The sequence below is a fragment of the Eptatretus burgeri genome, chromosome 2 (genome assembly GCF_056783735.1).
Source record: "Eptatretus burgeri isolate ZD-2024b chromosome 2, Ebu_testis_v1, whole genome shotgun sequence".
In the NCBI taxonomy this organism is placed as follows: domain Eukaryota; kingdom Metazoa; phylum Chordata; class Myxini; order Myxiniformes; family Myxinidae; genus Eptatretus; species Eptatretus burgeri.
In genome coordinates this window covers 43,329,637-43,337,136 of record NC_140962.1, presented here as the reverse complement: position 1 = coordinate 43,337,136, position 7,500 = coordinate 43,329,637, and the positions used below count along the sequence as shown (strand labels likewise).

General features: G+C 55.2%; 1 protein-coding gene across 7 annotated transcripts in view; it reads left to right on the top strand.

Moving 5' to 3' along the window:
• Positions 1 to 7,500, top strand: part of CCDC39 (coiled-coil domain 39 molecular ruler complex subunit) — a 101,930-nt gene that overhangs the window by 77,962 nt on the left and 16,468 nt on the right. The window lies entirely within an intron of this gene.

The following is a 7,500-nucleotide window of genomic DNA, read 5'->3' as shown; positions in this document are numbered from 1 at the left end:
CCAACGCCCTGGAGGCGGGGCCAAATCGCCCCTCGCTCACCGATTGGACGGAACAAAAGTGGGCGTGTGTCATTTTTGATCCGTTTTTGGAGCTGAAAATCCGTGGTTTTGTACACGCTGTTCGGCGCGCGCCCTGCACGAGTCCAACACCGGTACCCACAAGCGGCGCAAGAACGGTGGCGATGCGACGGTTGCGAGGTGTGACGTGAAGCGGCGCCGCGGTGGGTGGTTGATGTTGTGGTTGGTGGTGGTAACAATGGCGGTTGGTCCAAAATAAAGATAGTAAAAGACAAACGGCTATCCTGAAGAGTCGCAGCACGCATAAATGACATGTATTCCCACTAGACAACGGGTTTGGGCCTAACTACACATATACTTACCGAGATATCTCACCGAAGGGACCTGAATGGTGGTTTGCGAATTTGGTAACCACAACACTACCCCCTCCCCTTTTTACAGACTCGTCCCGAGTCGTCAAATTTTCGTGTGCCATCATGTGTAGTTTTCCCCTAGTACATTTTACCTACGGATCCCTGAGTGCGACATTCATGGTATTCGTGTCCCCAAAATAAATAACCTGAGGGCTGCGTAACTACCTAAACAAACTCACTCACACGGACGACTAAAATAAAATTGCCGGCGCTAGGACAGACATGCCGGGGGCGCACTCATATTTACAGTACATCTTAACCTTAACTTACAAATTTTACACTAAACCATGGCCCAGGATCACTGAACTCTGCAAAAGAAAACAGTTAGCAGGGAGCCAGGCTGCTCGCATGCAGTCTCTGGCTCAAAACAATGCAGGTGACAGGGAACGTGGCTGGCTGCTCACACGCAGTCCAAGGCCTTCCCTCTTGAACTGAACGCGGTGAACCACAACGGTGCATGGGCTGCACAAACGCAGTCTCCGTGCCAGCTCAAGTGGCACACGCAATGAACACTACAAATGGATGCAGGAATGGTTTGAACTGAACGCAGTGAACCACAACGGTGCATGGGCTGCACAAATGCAGTCTCCGTGCCAGCTCAAGTGGCACACGCAATGAACACAACGAATAGATTGATGAACACAAACACGGTGCACGGGCCGCCACTGCAGGCCCGTGTTGTAGCTGCCAACAGGGCAGTTCTAGCAGCTTGCAAACTGTTGCCTTGCGGATCCTGGCGCACATGGCAATGAACAGAGGGGGCAAAGCAAAAATTGAACGGGGCTGGTGAACATGGGCAGTGGGCATGGCATGGCAAAGGTGATCAGGCAAACACAGCCCGCAGAAGAAGGCCGTTGCAGGCAAACACAGCCGGCAGATGAACTGGCCGGCACAGGCCTTGAAGAAAACGGCCAGCCGGCAGATGAAGTGGGCCGGCACAGGCCTTGCAGCACAGCAGCTGCAGACGATCCAGCCGGCACAGGCCTCGCAGCAAAACAACAGCTGCCGATGAAGTTGGCCAGCCTTTGCCGTTCCGTGGAGGTTGGTGGAGGGAGTGCGGTGGTGCTGGCCACTTGGAAGGCGGGCTCGGACCTACCTACCTGTCTCCCTCCCACCTATCGCCTTTGCCTGTCACTGTACATACCCACTCCCTGAATTTGTCAAACCCCAATTTAGCCCCAACTTATTTTTTTGTTGTTTTTATTTTTACTTCCCCACTATAAATCGTCCCCTCACCCCCTTTATCGTCCCTGTTCGGCCAACCAATCCTGTCACCTAGCCTACTCCCAACCCCTACGTTCCCTTCCCGGAGGGGAATAAGGGAGAGCTAACGTCCTGTGTTGAGACCCAACAAAGCCTCAGAATGGCCTCCCCAGAGTTCGGCGATCTTAACACCAAGTGGGTCCAGCGGCCCACAACGACAGCGAGGGGATGGATGGTGCGGAGGGGTACATCTCCAAATCTACCCTAACCATTTAACTGTTAAACTACCCCGGGGCTTTCAACAAGCGCCTCTCGCTTCAACTATTGGTTCTATAAACCCAGATTCCCGTCGCCTGTGTTGGTGTCCTCACAATTTCGGGCCTCGCCCCCCAATTTTCGCTCCGTGCCCTCACACGGTCTCCTGGCTGGGACACGTGGCTCCCTTTGGCAGGCACGACCCTCTGCCGAATCTCCCGCTATGGCACCCCCGGGCACTACACTGCCTCCGAGCCTACCAGCTCCCTAACACCGGGGAGTGCCCCCCTGGCACCTCCCCTGAAACGCACACGTGGCAGGCTGGCTTCCCAGGCCCCTTTCCGAGGGTCACCCTTGCCCACAACACTGCCCACGCGGCTAATGGCGCCCCGGGCCCCCGCACCAAGCAGGCACACCCGTGCCCACTACGCTATCCCGGCCCCCCATGGGCCCTTGGCCTACCACGGCCGACTAGCCTGGTGCCCGGGGTACCCACTCAGCGATACTCACCTTTCGCAGCCACGCTCCCAGGCCCGTCAACAGGGCTCCTGCACCCCTCCAAATGGGTTTCGAGCCTACATTCCCACCAACAGCAAAACGACCTCCATTTTTGTTAATTTGACTAACCCCCGAGCTCACTTTATACTGACCCCGGGGTCCCTTGGGCGGGAGTCACTCCTCCCCCCAATCACTCATCGCACCATGCATTCCCCATTCGCTCCACACACACAGACCCGCTGGCCTCACTCACTCACCAAGTACTCGTACTCACCTCACAACTCTTCGACACACTCACCGCTGAATTCTGCCATCCTTCTAACTACCTCCCCTGACTAACTCGTGCTCCCACGTCGTCCCTTAAACTATAGCACGTTCCTTTTAACACTACGTAGCTAAACTACGTCCCCTCTACACACTCACCAGTCTGTCTCTGTCTCCTAACTCAAAAATTCATTTTATTTCCCAACCTAAATCTGGCTACAATCCCTCTAACTGATCCATTCCACGGACTCCATGAGGACTTACCCCTGCCCCATGAAGTCGGTCTAGCTAAGCTAACCCTTCCCCCTAACTAGTTTCCATCCTGTGCCCGAGGTAAGGGGGTCTTCCACCCCTTGCCCAGGAATCCTGTGCACCCGAAAGTGAGGCTTGTTTTTTATTTTTATTTTTTCCATGCGCATCACCAGCGCGGCAACTCGCGCACTTTCCACCTGCCCGTGACGTCATTGCAGCTGCACGTGTTCCTCGTCCCTCCTTGGACGGTACCATCCGGCAGAGATACCCCTCCTGCCGGATTCCAACCCCACGTGCAGCCATGGCGTCACCGTGCGCATAAAAAAAAACACAAGCCCCACGTCTCGAGGGGTTCCCCACGCGAACACATGTGCTTTGCCCGTTGGAGCTTTACACACACGATCGCGTGGAGAACCCGTCCGGTCCAAATCCGATTACCTGCCTAAACTTTGTCCGTCCGCGGGATCGGCAAATCCACCGCTGGCGTTTCCGGACCGGGACTTCACTCTCGCAAGCGAGCACGTGGTGGTCTCGTGCGTTGCACAGCACGGACCTCGTGCTCGCGGCTGGGTGAACCCGGCACGGTCCCCGAAACAACTACAGCCGCTACTCGGCTTTCTTTCCTCTGTCGTCGTCGTCGCCATTCGACACACGCACACCTGCGTGTAACGACGCTCACACTCCATACCATTAAACTCACACCGGGAGACGCGACTGCATGTTCACACATGCCGACCGACATCTCCCTTACATACCGCTCTCTCACACACACGGTCTCCCTTGCACTCGGCCGTTCACTCACGCGTGGTTCCTCATCCACCCACCGTTCCTCACTCATACACCGTGCCTTACTCGCACACGCGGGGGCACTCACCCGCGGTGCCTCATCCACACACCGTGCCTCACTCACACACGCGGGGGCACTCACCCGCGGTGCCTCACTCACACTGGCCGTTTCATCCACACACACGGCCTCTTCCACACACGGTGCCTCATCCACACACGGCGTGCTGGGAAGCACGTACTCCGGCACCATCGCCACCACACCACTCACACACGGGGTCGCTTCCACACACGGGGACGCACTCACACCTTGCACCACACACACAGGGACAACTACACTGGGGATTTGTGTCCCCACAAGGGTCTCCGGGGCCTCTATACCCCCCAAGCTCTCCGTGCACCCGTTCACAGCACCCGTCCCCTCGACCTCGCTCGACACGACCGAACTCACCTGGTCGTGACTCGCCTCAAGGGGGCATACTCCCTCCCCTCGTTCCTGGAGGAGGCCATCCAGGTGCTCGCACTGGGTCCCTACACGCTCCGCGAGCTCAACCTCACTATCCTCCACTACCTCCGTGTGTGTGTGTGCGTCACTTACCCCGTCTTCATCGTGTAGTCTTTCCTCTATTTTTTCTATCTCCCGTGTCTCTATACATTTATGAGTTTCTGTTGTCGTCACCTCGTGTCTCGTCTCACACGTTTTAGTCTCCCCATTTAATTTTTCCCTTTTGGTCACCGTAGATTCTTCTGTCACGACCCTCGCCCAACACGCCCCCCGAATTATTTTTTTACCCGCCTCCACCGCGGGCCTGTCAGCCGCTGCACCCCCTTCCAGCTCGTTCGCTCCCACACGTGGAGTCGCCATTCCTATCTCCCTGGTCACGGCCTTCATGCCCGCCTGCAGGCATCGGCCCATGTTCTGCGTCTCACCCCGCAGCTTTTTCGTTTCTTCCTTCATTTGCTGTGTACTCGCATCGATCTTTTCGTTCATGCTTTTTATTTTCGCATTCATTTGTGCCAGCATGGTGAATAGCTGGGCCATGTCGGATGCACTCAGCTGAGCCGTTTCGGCAAGGGTTGGGGAAGGGTTTTGGTGGAGAGGGGGGGGGAGGTGTCATACACCGCGGCCGCTGCCGCACCTATTTCGGGCTCTGGGTTCAGTTGGGCGAGTCCGTGTTCCTGCACAATCAACATTTCCTGCACGGGGATTCCATCCTGAGCCATGGATTCTACACATTCTACATCCATTTCTAATACCCCCGGCTCCCGCTCGCCTTGAGACGCCATCTTGCTTCTCGTGAAGGGTTAATTTCGCTCGCTCGTAATTTGGAGGGAATCGGGGGTCGCTTCTCTCACCCCTGGACCGATTCCCGTGAATTTAGCTGGAGACAGGAGAGCCCGTTTTCCTGTTCTCCGATACCAGTGCCGCGAGGAGGGCGATTGATTTGTATCGCACGACCTGACACCAGTGTTACGGATTCGCGCCCGCCGGCGTGCTGACGGCCACGTAACTCGAATCGCGGCACGTCGCCCACCGGACGGACAATCCAGTCGTGACCCTCTCGGACTAACGCCGGGAACCAGTCACGGGTGGACCTTTCGGTCTCACCGCGATCGAGCCAATCAGCCCCCGCGTGGGATAGGGTTGCTCGCCAAATTCGACCTACCTAAGTACCCACACGGAGGGTAGACCGGGCGATCGCACCTCGCCGCAGGTCGACTTCGGACACGGGCCACTTAAGCGACCCGTTCCGTACTATCGGGATAACCGAGCGGTGTTATCGTCGGCCTCGACGGTTCGATTAATTATCGGGCGTATTCAGCCCACTACCAACCCTTTACGTGAAGCAAGATGAGGATTCAATGAAAGAAATGACGAAGCGAAGCGGGAAACAGTTCAACACAAAGCACATTTATTCGCGATGAACGGAAAGCACACATATTCAATTCCACCAAAAGCACATAGAAAAGGAAAAGAAACACAATGCAATTTTACACAAAAAGCAAATGCGACAATGCAGATCTAATACCGATTACGCGAGCACACTGCAACACTTATACAATTTTACTTCACAGACGGCGCCGACAACACACATCCAAAACCAAGAAAAAGAAAAGAGAACCCTCAAGGATGAGGCGGGCCTGAGGCCGAGACCGGGTCGGGCCTACCCGTCTGGTGATGAGACGCGGAGCGGCGATGGTGCCTCAACTCCGCGGGCCTCGCGGACAGTGTCTGGTAGGGGGTGGGAAAGGGGCCCCCTTGGTCGCACTATCTCAGCGCGGGGGGAAACAGGAGGGGGTTGCTGATGCTCGGGGGAAAGGAGGATTTCTACTCTGCCTCGAGTCCCGCGACGAGCGTCTCCACCTCGACCAGGTCGCGCCGTCGGCCTCCCTGGTGTGCAGCTCCCGGCACGACGCGAGCACCGCCTCGTCTGCCCTCGCCGCCTCTCCACAGCTCCGTCCTCTTCGCTCCGACTCCAACGCACACGACGACGACCAACAACTAATTCTTCTTCTTCTTCTTCTTCTTCTTCTTCTTCTTCTTCTTCTTCTTCTTCCTCTTCTTCTTCCCAACTCCACCGACAGCGAAGTCTTTACTCCGCTCTACTGACGAACGCGGTCGCTTATATAAGCCCCGTGGCTTCGCCTTTGACCCCCTGCCTCCGACCTTTCACCTCGCTCCCCATTGGCCCGAGAAAAGGTGGGCGTGAATGCTTTCTGATCCATAAATTTGCATATAGCGACCGCCCTCCAACGCCCTGGAGGCGGGGCCAAATCGCCCCTCGCTCACCGATTGGACGGAACAAAAGTGGGCGTGTGTCGTTTTTGATCCGTTTTTGGAGCTGAAAATCCGTGGTTTTGTACACGCTGTTCGGCGCGCGCCCTGCACGAGTCCAACACCGGTACCCACAAGCGGCGCAAGAACGGTGGCGATGCGACGGTTGCGAGGTGTGACGTGAAGCGGCGCCGCGGTGGGTGGTTGATGTTGTGGTTGGTCGTGGTAACAATGGCGGTTGGTCCAAAATAAAGATAGTAAAAGAAAAACGGCTATCCTGAAGAGTCGCAGCACGCATAAATGACATGTATTCCCACTAGACAACGGGTTTGGGCCTAACTACACATATACTTACCGAGATATCTCACCTAAGCGACCTGAATGGTGGTTTGCGAATTTGGTAACCACAACAATATATATATATATATATATGTATATGTATGTATATATATGTATATGTATGTATATATATGTATATATATATATATATATGTATGTATATATATGTATATATATATATATATATATATATATGTATGTATGTATATACATGTATATATTGTTACGGATTCTCGCCCGCCGGCGTGCTGACGGCCACGTAACTCGAATCGCGGCACGTCGCCCACCGGACGGACAATCCAGTCGTGACCCTCTCGGACTAACGCCGGGAACCAGTCACGGGTGGACCTTTCGGTCTCACCGCGATCGAGCCAATCAGCCCCCGCGTGGGATAGGGTTGCTCGCCAAATTCGACCTACCTAAGTACCCACACGGAGGGTAGACCGGGCGATCGCACCTCGCCGCAGGTCGACTTCGGACACGGGCCACTTAAGCGACCCGTTCCGTACTATCGGGATAACCGAGCGGTGTTATTCGTCGACCTCGACGGTTCGATTAATTATCGGGCGTATTCAGCCCACTACCAACCCTTTACGTGGAGCAAGATGAGGATTCAATGAAAGAAATGACGAAGCGAAGCGGGAAACAGTTCAACACAAAAGCACATTTATTCGCGATGAACGGAAAGCACACATATTC